Source organism: Scyliorhinus torazame, chromosome 4 (assembly GCF_047496885.1).
Source record: "Scyliorhinus torazame isolate Kashiwa2021f chromosome 4, sScyTor2.1, whole genome shotgun sequence".
NCBI lineage: Eukaryota > Metazoa > Chordata > Chondrichthyes > Carcharhiniformes > Scyliorhinidae > Scyliorhinus > Scyliorhinus torazame.
In genome coordinates, this window is record NC_092710.1 from 81,372,299 (window position 1) to 81,388,544 (window position 16,246).

The 16,246-nt window shown below is 49.4% G+C and overlaps 1 protein-coding gene across 2 annotated transcripts in view; it reads left to right on the forward strand.

Annotated features, from left to right (window-relative positions):
- LOC140410328 (mitochondrial import receptor subunit TOM40B-like) overlaps window positions 1–16,246 on the forward strand; it is a 195,767-nt gene that overhangs the window by 131,837 nt on the left and 47,684 nt on the right. The window lies entirely within an intron of this gene.

The following is a 16,246-nucleotide window of genomic DNA, read 5'->3' on the forward strand; positions in this document are numbered from 1 at the left end:
CAGATTGTTACAGTGAGGGGTGCGGGTATATCAGGGTGTTACAGTGAGGAATGTGGGGTATAGCAGAGCGTTACAGTGAGGGGTGTGGGATATATCCGAGTGTTACAGTGAGGGGTGTGGGGCATAGCACAGTGTTACAGTGAGGGGTGTGGGATATATCAGAGTGTTACAGTGAGGGGTGTGGGATATATCAGATTGTTACAGTGAGGGGTGTGGGGTATATCAGATTGTTACAGTGAGGGGTGTTGGGTATATCAGAGAGTGTAACAGTGTGGGGTATATCAGGGTGTTTAGTGAGGTGTGTGGGGTATATCAGGGTGTTACAGTGAGGGGTGTGGGGTATATCAGGGTGTTACAGTGAGGGGTGTGGGGTATATCAGGGTGTTACAGTGAGGGGTGTGGTGTACATCAGGGTGTTACAGTGAGGGGTGTGGGGTATATCAGAGTGTTACAGTGAGGGGTGTGGAGTATATCAGAGTGTTACAGTGAGGGGTGTGGGATATATCAGGGTGTTACAGTGAGGGGTGTGGTGTACATCAGAGTGTTACAGTGAGGGGTGTGGAGTATATCAGAGTGTTACAGTGAGGGGTGTGGGATATATCAGGGTGTTACAGTGATGGGTGTACAGTATATCAGTGTTACAGTGAGGTGTGGGGTATTTCAGAGTGTTACGGTGAAGCATGTGGGGTATATCAGAGTGTTACAGTGAGGCGTGTGGGGTATATCAGAGTGTTACAGTGACGGGTGTGGGGTATGTCAGAGTGTAACAGTGAGGGGTGTGGGGTATATCAGAGTGTTACAGTGAGTGGTGTGGGGTAGATCAAAGTGTTACAGTGACGGGCGTGGGGTATATCAGAGCTTTACAGTGAGGGGTGTGGGGTATATCAGAGTGATACAGTGAGGTGTGTGGGGTATATCAGAGTGTAACAGTGAGGGGTGTGGGGTAGATCAGAGTGTTACAGTGAGGGGTGTGGGGTATATCGGAGTGCAACAGTGAGGGGTGTGGGGTATATCAGGGTGTAACAGTGAGGGGTGAGGGGTGTATCAGAGTGTTGCACTGACGTGTGTGGGGTATTTCAGAGTGTTACAGTGAGGGGTGTGGGATATATCAGAGTGTTACAGTGAGCGGTGTGGTGTCTATCAGAGTATAACAGTGTGGGGTGTGTGGTATATCAGAGTGTTACAGTGAGGGGTGTGGTGTATTCCAGAGTGTTACAGTGAGGGGTGTGCGGTATATCAGCGTGTTACAGTGAAGGATGTGTGGTGTATATCAGAGTGTTACAGTGAAGGGTGTGGGGTATATCAGAGTGTTGCAGTGAATGGTGTGGGGTATATCAGAGTGTGACAGTGAGGGGTGTGGGGTATATCAGAGTGTTACAGTGAGGGGTGTGGGGTATATCAGAGTGTAACAGTGTGGGGTATATCAGAGTATTGAGTGAGGTGTGTGGGTATATCAGAGTGTTACAGTGAGGGGTGTGGGGTATATCAGAGTGTTACAGTGAGGAGTGTAGGGTATATCAGGGTGTTACAGTGAGGGGTGTGGGGTATATCAGGGTGTTACAGTGAGGTGTGTGGGGTATATCAGAGTGTAACATTGAGGGGTGTGGGGTATATCAGAGTGTTACAGTGAGCGGTGTGGGGTATATCAGGGTGTAACAGTGAGGGGTGTGGGGTATATCAGAGTGTTCCAGTGAGGGGTGTGGGCTATATCAGAGTGTAACAGTGAGGAGTGTGGGGTATATCAGAGTGTTACAGTGAGGGGTGTGGGGTATATCAGAGTGTGACAGTGAGGGGTGTGGGGTATATCAGAGTGTTACAGTGAGGGGTGTGGGGTATATCAGAGTGTAACAGTGTGGGGTATATCAGAGCATTGAGTGAGGTGTGTGGGTATATCAGAGTGTTACAGTGAGGGGTGTGGGGTATATCAGAGTGTTACAGTGAGGAGTGTAGGGTATATCAGGGTGTTACAGTGAGGGGTGTGGGGTATATCAGGGTGTTACAGTGAGGTGTGTGGGGTATATCAGAGTGTAACATTGAGGGGTGTGGGGTATATCAGAGTGTTACAGTGAGCGGTGTGGGGTATATCAGGGTGTAACAGTGAGGGGTGTGGGGTATATCAGAGTGTTCCAGTGAGGGGTGTGGGCTATATCAGAGTGTAACAGTGAGGAGTGTGGGGTATATCAGAGTGTTACAGTGAGGGGTGTGGGGTATATCAGAGTGTTACAGTGAGAGGTGTGGGGTATATCAGGGTGTTACAGGGAGGGGTGTAGGGTATATCAGAGTGGTGCAGGAGGAGTGTGGGGTATATCAGAGTGTTACAGTGAGGGGTGTGGGGTATATCGGAGTGTTACAGCGAGGGGTGTGGGGTATATCAGCGTGTTACAGTGAGGGGTGTGGGGTATATCAGAGTGTTACAGTGAGGGGTGTGGGGTATATCAGAGTGTTGCAGTGAATGGTGTGGGGTATATCAGAGTGTTACAGTGAGGGGTGTGGGGTATATCAGAGTGTTACAGTGAGGGGTGTGGGGTATATCAGAGTGTAACAGTATGGGGTATATCAGAGTGTTACAGTGAGGTGTGTGGGTATATCAGAGTGTTACAGTGAGGGGTGTGGGGTATATCAGAGTGTAACATTGAGGAGTGTGGGGTATGTCAGAGTGTGACAGTGAGGGGTGTGGTGTATATCAGGGTGTTACAGTGAGAGGTGTGGGGTATATCTGGGTGTTACAGTGAAGGGTGTGGGGTATATCAGGGTGTTACAGTGAAGGGTGTGGCGTATATCAGAGTGTAACAGTGAGGGGTGCGGGATATATCAGGGGTTTACAGTGAGGGGTGTGGGTATATCAGAGTGTTACAGTGAGGAGTGTGGGATATATCAGGGTGTTACAGTGAGGAGTGTGGGGTATAGCAGAGTGTTACAGTGAGGGGTGTGGGATATATCCGAGTGTTACAGTGAGGGGTGTGGGGCATAGCACAGTGTTACAGTGAGGGGTGTGGGATATATCAGAGTGTTACAGTGAGGGGTGTGGGATATATCAGATTGTTGCGGAGAGGGGTGTGGGGTATATCAGATTGTTACAGTGAGGGGTGTGTGGTATAACAGAGAGTGTAACAGTGTGGGGTATATCAGGGTGTTTAGTGAGGTGCGTGGGGTATATCAGGGTGTTACAGTGAGAGGTGTGGGGTATATCAGGGTGTTACATTGAGGGGTGGGGGGTAACTCCAAGTGTTACAGTGAGGGGTGTGGGGTATATCAGGGTGTTACAGTGAGGGGTGTGGGGTATATCAGAGTGTTACAGTGAGGGGTGCGGGTATATCAGGGTGTTACAGTGAGGAGTGTGGGGTATAGCAGAGCGTTACAGTGAGGGGTGTGGAGTATATCAGAGTGTTACAGTGAGGGGTGTGGGGCATAGCACAATGTTACAGTGAGGGGTGTGGGATATATCAGAGTGTTACAGTGAGGGGTGTGGGATATATCAGATTGTTACAGTGAGGGGTGCGGGTATATCAGGGTGTTACAGTGAGGAGTGTGGGGTATAGCAGAGCGTTACAGTGAGGGGTGTGGGATATATCCGAGTGTTACAGTGAGGGGTGTGGGGCATAGCACAGTGTTACAGTGAGGGGTGTGGGATATATCAGAGTGTTACAGTGAGGGGTGTGGGATATATCAGATTGTTACAGTGAGGGGTGTGGGGTATATCAGATTGTTACAGTGAGGGGTGTTGGGGAGATCAGAGAGTGTAACAGTGTGGGGTATATCAGGGTGTTTAGTGAGGTGTGTGGGGTATATCAGGGTGTTACAGTGAGGGGTGTGGGGTATATCAGGGTGTTACATTGAGGGGTGGGGGGTAACTCCGAGTGTTACAGTGAGGGGTATGGGGTATATCAGGGTGTTACAGTGAGGCGTGTGGTGTACATCAGGGTGTTACAGTGAGGGGTGTGGGGTATATCAGAGTGTTACAGTGAGGGGTGTGGAGTATATCAGAGTGTTACAGTGAGGGGTGTGGGATATATCAGGGTGTTACAGTGAGGGGTGTGGTGTACATCAGACTGTTACAGTGAGGGGTGTGGAGTATATCAGAGTGTTACAGTGAGGGGTGTGGGATATATCAGGGTGTTACAGTGATGGGTGTACAGTATATCAGTGTTACAGTGAGGTGTGGGGTATTTCAGAGTGTTACGGTGAAGCATGTGGGGTATATCAGAGTGTTACAGTGACGGGTGTGGGGTATGTCAGAGTGTAACAGTGAGGGGTGTGGGGTATATCAGAGTGTTACAGTGAGTGGTGTGGGGTAGATCAAAGTGTTACAGTGAGGCGTGTGGGGTATATCAGAGTGTTACAGTGACGGGCGTGGGGTATATCAGAGTTTTACAGTGAGGGGTGTGGGGTATATCAGAGTGTAACAGTGAGGGGTGTGGGGTATATCAGAGTGTTACAGTGAGGGGTGTGGGGTATATCAGAGTGTTACAGTGAGGGGTGTGGTGTCTATCAGAGTATAACAGTGTGGGGTGTGTGGTATATCAGAGTGTTACAGTGAGGGGTGTGGGGTATTCCAGAGTGTTACAGTGAGGGGTGTGCGGTATATCAGCGTGTTACAGTGAAGGATGTGTGGTGTATATCAGAGTGTTACAGTGAAGGGTGTGGGGTATATCAGAGTGTTGCAGTGAATGGTGTGGGGTATATCAGAGTGTGACAGTGAGGGGTGTGGGGTATATCAGAGTGTTACAGTGAGGGGTGTGGGGTATATCAGAGTGTAACAGTGTGGGGTATATCAGAGTATTGAGTGAGGTGTGTGGGTATATCAGAGTGTTACAGTGAGGGGTGTGGGGTATATCAGACTGTAACAGTGAGCGGTGTGGGGTATATCAGAGTGTTACAGTGAGGAGTGTAGGGTATATCAGGGTGTTACAGTGAGGGGTGTGGGGTATATCAGGGTGTTACAGTGAGGGGTGTGGGGTATATCAGAGTGTAACATTGAGGGGTGTGGGGTATATCAGAGTGTTACAGTGAGCGGTGTGGGGTATATCAGGGTGTAACAGTGAGGGGTGTGGGGTATATCAGAGTGTTCCAGTGAGGGGTGTGGGCTATATCAGAGTGTAACAGTGAGGAGTGTGGGGTATATCAGAGTGTTACAGTGAGGGGTGTGGGGTATATCAGAGTGTTACAGTGAGAGGTGTGGGGTATATCAGGGTGTTACAGTGAGGGGTGTAGGGTATATCAGAGTGGTGCAGGAGGAGTGTGGGGTATATCAGAGTGTTACAGTGAGGGGTGTGGGGTATATCGGAGTGTTACAGCGAGGGGTGTGGGGTATATCGGCGTGTTACAGTGAGGGGTGTGGGGTATATCAGAGTGTTACAGTGAGGGGTGTGGGGTATATCAGAGTGTTGCAGTGAATGGTGTGGGGTATATCAGAGTGTTACAGTGAGGGGTGTGGGGTATATCAGAGTGTTACAGTGAGGGGTGTGGGGTATATCAGAGTGTAACAGTGTGGGGTATATCAGAGTGTTACAGTGAGGGGTGTGTGGGTATATCAGAGTGTTACAGTGAGGGGTGTGGGTTATATCAGAGTGTAACATTGAGGAGTGTGGGGTATGTCAGAGTGTGACAGTGAGGGGTGTAGTGTATATCAGGATGTTACAGTGAGGGGTGTGGGGTATATCTGGGTGTTACAGTGAAGGGTGTGGGGTATATCAGGGTGTTACAGTGAAGGGTGTGGCGTATATCAGAGTGTTACAGTGAGGAGTGTGGGATATATCAGGGTGTTCCAGTGAGGAGTGTGGGGTATAGCAGAGTGTTACAGTGAGGGGTGTGGGATATATCCGAGTGTTACAGTGAGGGGTGTGGGGCATAGCACAGTGTTACAGAGAGGGGTGTGGGGTATATCAGATAGTTACAGTGAGGGGTGTGTGGTATAACAGAGAGTGTAACAGTGTGGGGTATATCAGGGTGTTTAGTGAGGTGCGTGGGGTATATCAGGGTGTTGCAGTGAGAGGTGTGGGGTATATCAGGGTGTTACATTGAGGGGTGTGGGATATATCAGAGTGTTACAGTGAGGGGTGTGGGATATATCAGATTGTTACAGTGAGGGGTGTGGTGTATATCAGAGAGTGTAACAGTGTGGGGTATATCAGGGTGTTTAGTGAGGTGTGTGGGGTATATCAGGGTGTTACAGTGAGGGGTGTGGGGTATATCAGGGTGTTACATTGAGGGGTGGGGGGTAACTCCGAGTGTTACAGTGAGGGGTGTGGGGAATATCAGGGTGTTACAGTGAGGGGTGTGGTGTACATCAGGGTGTTACAGTGAGGGGTGTGGGGTATATCAGAGTGTTACAGTGAGGGGTGTGGAGTATATCAGAGTGTTACAGTGAGGGCTGTGGGATATATCAGGGTGTTACAGTGAGGGGTGTGGGGTATATCAGAGTGTTACAGTGAGGGGTGTGGGATATATCAGATTGTTACAGAGAGGGGTGTGGGGTATATCAGATTGTTACAGTGAGGGGTGTGGAGTATATCAGAGTGTTACAGTGAGGGGTGTGGGGCATAGCACAGTGTTACAGTGAGGGGTGTGGGATATATCAGAGTGTTAGAGTGAGGGGTGTGGGATATATCAGATTATTACAGTGAGGGGTGCGGGTATATCAGGGTGTTACAGTGAGGAGTGTGGGGTATAGCAGAGCGTTACAGTGAGGGGTGTGGGATATATCCGAGTGTTACAGTGAGGGGTGTGGAGTATATCAGAGTGTTACAGTGAGGGGTGTGGGATATATCAGGGTGTTACAGTGATGGGTGTACAGTATATCAGGGTTACAGTGAGGTGTGGGGTATTTCAGAGTGTTACGGTGAAGCATGTGGGGTATATCAGAGTTTTACAGTGACGGGTGTGGGGTATGTCAGAGTGTAACAGTGAGGGGTGTGGGGTATATCAGAGTGTTACAGTGAGGGGTGTGGGGTAGATCAAAGTGTTACAGTGAGGCGTGTGGGGTATATCAGAGTGTTACAGTGACGGGCGTGGGGTATATCAGAGTTTTACAGTGAGGGGTGTGGGGTATATCAGAGTGTAACAGTGAGGGGTGTGGGGTATATCAGAGTGTTACAGTGAGGGGTGTGGGGTATATCTGAGTGTTACAGTGAGGCGTGTGGGGTATATCAGAGTGTTACAGTGAGGGGTGTGGGGTATATCAGAGTGTTACAGTGAGGGGTGTGGGGTATATCAGAGTGTAACAGTATGGGGTATATCAGAGTGTTACAGTGAGGTGTGTGGGTATATCAGAGTGTTACAGTGAGGGGTGTGGGGTATATCAGAGTGTAACATTGAGGAGTGTGGGGTATGTCAGAGTGTGACAGTGAGGGGTGTGGTGTATATCAGGGTGTTAAAGTGAGGGGTGTGGGGTATATCTGGGTGTTACAGTGAAGGGTGTGGGGTATATCAGGGTGTTACAGTGAAGGGTGTGGCGTATATCAGAGTGTAACAGTGAGGGGTGCGGGATATATCAGGGGTTTACAGTGAGGGGTGTGGGTATATCAGAGTGTTACAGTGAGGAGTGTGGGATATATCAGGGTGTTACAGTGAGGAGTGTGGGGTATAGCAGAGTGTTACAGTGAGGGGTGTGGGATATATCCGAGTGTTACAGTGAGGGGTGTGGGGCATAGCACAGTGTTACAGTGAGGGGTGTGGGATGTATCAGAGTGTTACAGTGAGGGGTGTGGGATATATCAGATTGTTACGGAGAGGGGTGTGGGGTATATCAGATTGTTACAGTGAGGGGTGGGTGGTATAACAGAGAGTGTAACAGTGTGGGGTATATCAGGGTGTTTAGTGAGGTGCGTGGGGTATATCAGGGTGTTACAGTGAGAGGTGTGGGGTATATCAGGGTGTTACATTGAGGCGTGGGGGGTAACTCCAAGTGTTACAGTGAGGGGTGTGGGGTATATCAGGGTGTTACAGTGAGGGGTGTGGGGTATATCAGAGTGTTACAGTGAGGGGTGCGGGTATATCAGGGTGTTACAGTGAGGAGTGTGGGGTATAGCAGAGCGTTACAGTGAGGGGTGTGGAGTATATCAGAGTGTTACAGTGAGGGGTGTGGGGCATAGCACAGTGTTACAGTGAGGGGTGTGGGATATATCAGAGTGTTACAGTGAGGGGTGTGGGATATATCAGATTGTTACAGTGAGGGGTGCGGGTATATCAGGGTGTTACAGTGAGGAGTGTGGGGTATAGCAGAGCGTTACAGTGAGGGGTGTGGGATATATCCGAGTGTTACAGTGAGGGGTGTGGGGCATAGCACAGTGTTACAGTGAGGGGTGTGGGATATATCAGATTGTTACAGTGAGGGGTGTGGGGTATATCAGATTGTTACAGTGAGGGGTGTTGGGTATATCAGAGAGTGTAACAGTGTGGGGTATATCAGTGTGTTTAGTGAGGTGTGTGGGGTATATCAAGGTGTTACAGTGAGGGGTGTGGGGTATATCAGGGTGTTACATTGAGGGGTGGGGGGTAACTCCGAGTGTTACAGTGAGGGGTGTGGGGTATATCAGGGTGTTACAGTGAGGGGTGTGGTGTACATCAGGGTGTTACAGTGAGGGGTGTGGGGTATATCAGAGTGTTACAGTGAGGGGTGTGGAGTATATCAGAGTGTTACAGTGAGGGGTGTGGGATATATCAGGGTGTTACAGTGAGGGGTGTGGTGTACATCAGAGTGTTACAGTGAGGGGTGTGGAGTATATCAGAGTGTTACAGTGAGGGGTGTGGGATATATCAGGGTGTTACAGTGATGGGTGTACAGTATATCAGTGTTACAGTGAGGTGTGGGGTATTTCAGAGTGTTACGGTGAAGCATGTGGGGTATATCAGAGTGTTACAGTGAGGCGTGTGGGGTATATCAGAGTGTTACAGTGACGGGTGTGGGGTATGTCAGAGTGTAACAGTGAGGGGTGTGGGGTATATCAGAGTGTTACAGTGAGTGGTGTGGGGTAGATCAAAGTGTTACAGTGAGGCGTGTGGGGTATATCAGAGTGTTACAGTGACGGGCGTGGGGTATATCAGAGTTTTACAGTGAGGGGTGTGGGGTGTATCAGAGTGTATCAGTGAGGGGTGTGGGGTATATCAGAGTGTTACAGTGAGGGGTGTGGGGTATATCAGAGTGTTACAGTGAGGCGTGTGGGGTATATCAGAGTGTTACAGTGACGGGTGTGGGGTATATCAGAGCTTTACAGTGAGGGGTGTGGGGTATATCAGAGTGATACAGTGAGGTGTGTGGGGTATATCAGAGTGTAACAGTGAGGGGCGTGGGGTAGATCAGAGTGTAACAGTGAGGGGTGTGGGGTATATCGGAGTGCAACAGTGAGGGGTGTGGGGTATATCAGGGTGTAACAGTGAGGGGTGAGGGGTGTATCAGAGTGTTGCACTGACGTGTGTGGGGTATTTCAGAGTGTTACAGTGAGGGGTGTGGGATATATCAGAGTGTTACAGTGAGGGGTGTGGTGTCTATCAGAGTATAACAGTGTGGGGTGTGTGGTATATCAGAGTGTTACAGTGAGGGGTGTGGGGTATTCCAGAGTGTTACAGTGAGGGGTGTGCGGTATATCAGCGTGTTACAGTGAAGGATGTGTGGTGTATATCAGAGTGTTACAGTGAAGGGTGTGGGGTATATCAGAGTGTTGCAGTGAATGGTGTGGGGTATATCAGAGTGTGACAGTGAGGGGTGTGGGGTATATCAGAGTGTTACAGTGAGGGGTGTGGGGTATATCAGAGTGTAACAGTGTGGGGTATATCAGAGTATTGAGTGAGGTGTGTGGGTATATCAGAGTGTTACAGTGAGGGGTGTGGGGTATATCAGACTGTAACAGTGAGCGGTGTGGGGTATATCAGAGTGTTACAGTGAGGAGTGTAGGGTATATCAGGGTGTTACAGTGAGGGGTGTGGGGTATATCAGGGTGTTACAGTGAGGGGTGTGGGGTATATCAGAGTGTAACATTGAGGGATGTGGGGTATATCAGAGTGTTACAGTGAGCGGTGTGGGGTATATCAGGGTGTAACAGTGAGGGGTGTGGGGTATATCAGAGTGTTCCAGTGAGGGGTGTGGGCTATATCAGAGTGTAACAGTGAGGAGTGTGGGGTATATCAGAGTGTTACAGTGAGGGGTGTGGGGTATATCAGAGTGTTACAGTGAGAGGTGTGGGGTATATCAGGGTGTTACAGTGAGGGGTGTAGGGTATATCAGAGTGGTGCAGGAGGAGTGTGGGGTATATCAGAGTGTTACAGTGAGGGGTGTGGGGTATATCGGAGTGTTACAGCGAGGGGTGTGGGGTATATCGGCGTGTTACAGTGAGGGGTGTAGGGTATATCAGAGTGTTACAGTGAGGGGTGTGGGGTATATCAGAGTGTTGCAGCGAATGGTGTGGGGTATATCAGAGTGTTACAGTGAGGGGTGTGGGGTATATCAGAGTGTTACAGTGAGGGGTGTGGGGTATATCAGAGTGTAACAGTGTGGGGTATATCAGAGTGTTACAGTGAGGGGTGTGTGGGTATATCAGAGTGTTACAGTGAGGGGTGTGGGGTATATCAGAGTGTAACATTGAGGAGTGTGGGGTATGTCAGAGTGTGACAGTGAGGGGTGTAGTGTATATCAGGATGTTACAGTGAGGGGTGTGTGGTGTATCTGGGTGTTACAGTGAAGGGTGTGGGGTATATCAGGGTGTTACAGTGAAGGGTGTGGGGTATATCAGGGTGTTACAGTGAAGGGTGTGGCGTATATCAGAGTGTTACAGTGAGGAGTGTGGGATATATCAGGGTGTTCCAGTGAAGAGTGTGGGGTATAGCAGAGTGTTACAGTGAGGGGTGTGGGATATATCCGAGTGTTACAGTGAGGGGTGTGGGGCATAGCACAGTGTTACAGAGAGGGGTGTGGGGTATATCAGATTGTTACAGTGAGGGGTGTGTGGTATAACAGAGAGTGTAACAGTGTGGGGTATATCAGGGTGTTTAGTGAGGTGCATGGGGTATATCAGGGTGTTACAGTGAGAGGTGTGGGGTATATCAGGGTGTTACATTGAGGGGTGTGGGATATATCAGAGTGTTACAGTGAGGGGTGTTGGATATATCAGATTGTTACAGTGAGGGGTGTGGTGTATATCAGAGAGTGTAACAGTGTGGGGTATATCAGGGTGTTTAGTGAGGTGTGTGGGGTATATCAGGGTGTTACAGTGAGGGGTGTGGGGTATATCAGGGTGTTACATTGAGGGGTGGGGGGTAACTCCGAGTGTTACAGTGAGGGGTGTGGGGTATATCAGGGTGTTACAGTGAGGGGTGTGGTGTACATCAGGGTGTTACAGTGAGGGGTGTGGGGTATATCAGAGTGTTACAGTGAGGGGTGTGGAGTATATCAGAGTGTTACAGTGAGGGGTGTGGGATATATCAGGGTGTTACAGTGAGGGGTGTGGGGTATATCAGAGTGTTACAGTGAGGGGTGTGGGATATATCAGATTGTTACAGAGAGGGGTGTGGGGTATATCAGATTGTTACAGTGAGGGGTGTGGAGTATATCAGAGTGTTACAGTGAGGGGTGTGGGGCATAGCACAGTGTTACAGTGAGGGGTGTGGGATATATCAGAGTGTTAGAGTGAGGGGTGTGGGATATATCAGATTATTACAGTGAGGGGTGCGGGTATATCAGGGTGTTACAGTGAGGAGTGTGGGGTATAGCAGAGCGTTACAGTGAGGGGTGTGGGATATATCCGAGTGTTACAGTGAGGGGTGTGGGGCATAGCACAGTGTTACAGTGAGGGGTGTGGGATATATCAGAGTGTTACAGTGAGGGGTGTGGGATATATCAGATTGTTACAGTGAGGGGTGTGGGGTATATCAGATTGTTACAGTGAGGGGTGTTGGGTATATCAGAGAGTGTAACAGTGTGGGGTATATCAGGGTGTTTAGTGAGATGTGTGGGGTATATCAGGGTGTTACAGTGAGGGGTGTGGGGTATATCAGGGTGTTACATTGAGGGGTGGGGGGTAACTCCGAGTGTTACAGTGAGGGGTGTGGGGTATATCAGGGTGTTACAGTGAGGGGTGTGGGATATATCAGGGTGTTACAGTGAGGGGTGTGGTGTACATCAGAGTGTTACAGTGAGGGGTGTGGAGTATATCAGAGTGTTACAGTGAGGGGTGTGGGATATATCAGGGTGTTACAGTGATGGGTGTACAGTATATCAGTGTTACAGTGAGGTGTGGGGTATTTCAGAGTGTTACGGTGAAGCATGTGGGGTATATCAGAGTTTTACAGTGACGGGTGTGGGGTATGTCAGAGTGTAACAGTGAGGGGTGTGAGGTATATCAGAGTGTTACAGTGAGGGGTGTGGGGTAGATCAAAGTGTTACAGTGAGGCGTGTGGGGTATATCAGAGTGTTACAGTGACGGGCGTGGGGTATATCAGAGTTTTACAGTGAGGGTGTGGGGTATATCAGAGTGTAACAGTGAGGGGTGTGGGGTATATCAGAGTGTTACAGTGAGGGGTGTGGGGTATATCTGAGTGTTACAGTGAGGCGTGTGGGGTATATCAGAGTGTTACAGTGACGGGTGTGGGATATATCAGAGCTTTACAGTGATGGGTGTGGGGTATATCAGAGTGATACAGTGAGGTGTGTGGGGTATATCAGAGTGTAACAGTGAGGGGTGTGGGGTAGATCAGAGTGTAACTGTGAGGGGTGTGGGGTATATCGGAGTGCAACAGTGAGGGGTGTGGGGTATATCAGGGTGTAACAGTGAGGGGTGAGGGGTGTATCAGAGTGTTGCACTGACGTGTGTGGGGTATTTCAGAGTGTTACAGTGAGGGGTGTGGGATATATCAGAGTGTTACAGTGAGGGGTGTGGTGTCTATCAGAGTATAACAGTGTGGGGTGTGTGGTATATCAGGGTGTTACAGTGAGGGGTGTGGGGTATTCCAGAGTGTTACAGTGAGGGGTGTGCGGTATATCAGCGTGTTACAGTGAAGGATGTGTGGGGTATATCAGAGTGTTACAGTGAAGGGTGTGGGGTATATCAGAGTGTTGCAGTGAATGGTGTGGGGTATATCAGAGTGTGACAGTGAGGGGTGTAGGGTATATCAGAGTGTTACAGTGAGGGGTGTGGGGTATATCAGAGTGTAACAGTGTGGGGTATATCAGAGTATTGAGTGAGGTGTGTGGGTATATCAGAGTGTTACAGTGAGGGGTGTGGGTATATCAGACTGTAACAGTGAGCGGTGTGGGGTATATCAGAGTGTTACAGTGAGGAGTGTAGGGTATATCAGGGTGTTACAGTGAGGAGTGTGGGGTATATCAGGGTGTTACAGTGAGGGGTGTGGGGTATATCAGAGTGTAACATTGAGGGGTGTGGGGTATATCAGAGTGTTACAGTGAGCGGTGTGGGGTATATCAGGGTGTAACAGTGAGGGGTGTGGGGTATATCAGAGTGTTACAGTGAGGGGTGTGGGGTATATCAGAGTGTTACAGTGAGAGGTGTGGGGTATATCAGGGTGTTACAGTGAGGGGTGTATGGTATATCAGAGTGGTGCAGGAGGAGTGTGGGGTATATCAGAGTGTTACAGTGAGGGGTGTGGGGTATATCGGAGTGTTACAGCGAGGGGTGTGGGGTATATCAGCGTGTTACAGTGAGGGGTGTGGGGTATATCGGGGTGTAACAATGAGGGGTGTGGGGTATATCAGAGTGTTACAGTCAGGGGTGTGGGGTATATCAGAGTGTTACAGTGAGGGGTGTGAGGTATATCAGAGTTTAACAATGAGGGGTGTGGGGTATATCAGATTGTTACAGTGAGGGGTGTGGGATGTACCAGAGTGTTACAGAGAGGGGTGTGGGGTATATCAGAGTGTTACAGTGAGGGGTGTGGAGTATTTCATAGTGTAACAGTGAGGGGTGTGGGGTATATCAGAGTGTAACAGTGAACGGTATATCAGAGTGTTACAGTGAGGGGTGTGGGGTATATCAGAGTGTAACAGTAAGGGGTGTGGGGTATATCAGGGTGTAACAGTCAGGGGTGTGGGGTATATCAGGGTTTAACAGTGAGGGGTGTGGGGTATATCAGAATGTTCCAGTGAGTGGTGTGGGGTATATCAGAGTGTTACAGTGAGGGGTGTGGGATATATCAGAGTGTTACAGTGAGGCGTGTGGGGTATATCAGAGTGTTACAGTGACGGGTGTGGGGTATATCAGAGCTTTACAGTGAGGGGTGTGGGGTATATCAGAGTGATACAGTGAGGTGTGTGGGGTATATCAGAGTGTAACAGTGAGGGGTGTGGGGTAGATCAGAGTGTAACTGTGAGGGGTGTGGGGTATATCGGAGTGCAACAGTGAGGGGTGTGGGGTATATCAGGGTGTAACAGTGAGGAGTGAGGGGTGTATCAGAGTGTTGCACTGACGTGTGTGGGGTATTTCAGAGTGTTACAGTGAGGGGTGTGGGATATATCAGAGTGTTACAGTGAGGGGTGTGGTGTCTATCAGAGTATAACAGTGTGGGGTGTGTGGTATATCAGAGTGTTACAGTGAGGGGTGTGGGGTATTCCAGAGTGTTACAGTGAGGGGTGTGCGGTATATCAGCGTGTTACAGTGAAGGATGTGTGGGGTATATCAGAGTGTTACAGTGAAGGGTGTGGGGTATATCAGAGTGTTGCAGTGAATGGTGTGGGGTATATCAGAGTGTGACAGTGAGGGGTGTGGGGTATATCAGAGTGTTACAGTGAGGGGTGTGGGGTATATCAGAGTGTAACAGTGTGGGGTATATCAGAGTATTGAATGAGGTGTGTGGGTATATCAGAGTGTTACAGTGAGGGGTGTGGGTATATCAGACTGTAACAGTGAGCGGTGTGGGGTATATCAGAGTGTTACAGTGAGGAGTGTAGGTTATATCAGGGTGTTACAGTGAGGAGTGTGGGGTATATCAGGGTGTTACAGTGAGGGGTGTGGGGTATATCAGAGTGTAACATTGAGGGGTGTGGGGTATATCAGAGTGTTACAGTGAGCGGTGTGGGGTATATCAGGGTGTAACAGTGAGGGGTGTGGGGTATATCAGAGTGTTCCAGTGAGGGGTGTGGGCTATATCAGAGTGTAACAGTGAGGAGTGTGGGGTATATCAGAGTGTTACAGTGAGGGGTGTGGGGTATATCAGAGTGTTACAGTGAGAGGTGTGGGGTACATCAGGGTGTTACAGTGAGGGGTGTATGGTATATCAGAGTGGTGCAGGAGGAGTGTGGGGTATATCAGAGTGTTACAGTGAGGGGTGTGGGGTATATCGGAGTGTTACAGCGAGGGGTGTGGGGTATATCAGCGTGTTACAGTGAGGGGTGTGGGGTATATCGGGGTGTAACAATGAGGGGTGTGGGGTATATCAGAGTGTTACAGTGAGGGGTGTGGGGTATATCAGAGTGTTACAGTGAGGGGTGTGAGGTATATCAGAGTTTAACAATGAGGGGTGTGGGGTATATCAGAGTGTTACAGTGAGGGGTGTGGGATGTACCAGAGTGTTACAGAGAGGGGTGTGGGGTATATCAGAGTGTTACAGTGAGGGGTGTGGAGTATTTCAGAGTGTAACAGTGAGGGGTTTGGGGTATATCAGAGTGTAACAGTGAACGGTATATCAGAGTGTTACAGTGAGGGGTGTGGGGTATATCAGAGTGTAACAGTAAGGGGTGTGGGGTATATCAGGGTGTAACAGTCAGGGGTGTGGGGTATATCAGGGTTTAACAGTGAGGGGTGTGGGGTATATCAGAATGTTCCAGTGAGTGGTGTGGGGTATATCAGAGTGTTACAGTGAGGGGTGTGGGATATATCAGAGTGTTACAGTGAAGAGCGTGGGGTTTATCAGGGTGTGACAGTGAGGGGTGTGGGATATATCAGGGTGTTACAGTGAGGGGCGTAGGGTATATCAGAGTGTTACAGTGAAGGGTGTGGGGGAGATCAGAGAGTTACAGTGAGGGGTGTGGGGTTTATCAGAGTGTTGCAGTGAATGGTGTGGGGTATATCAGAGTGTTACAGTGAGGGGTGTGGGATATATCAGAGTGTTACAGTGAGGGGTGTGGGATCTATCAGAGTGTAACAGTGAGGGGTGTGTGGTATATCAGAGTGTAACAGTGAGGGGTGTGGGGTATTCCAGAGTGTTACAGTGAGGGGTGTGCGGTATATCAGCGTGTTACAGTGAAGGATGTGTGGGGTATATGAGAGTGTTACAGTGAAGGGTGTGGGGTATATCAGAGTGTTAC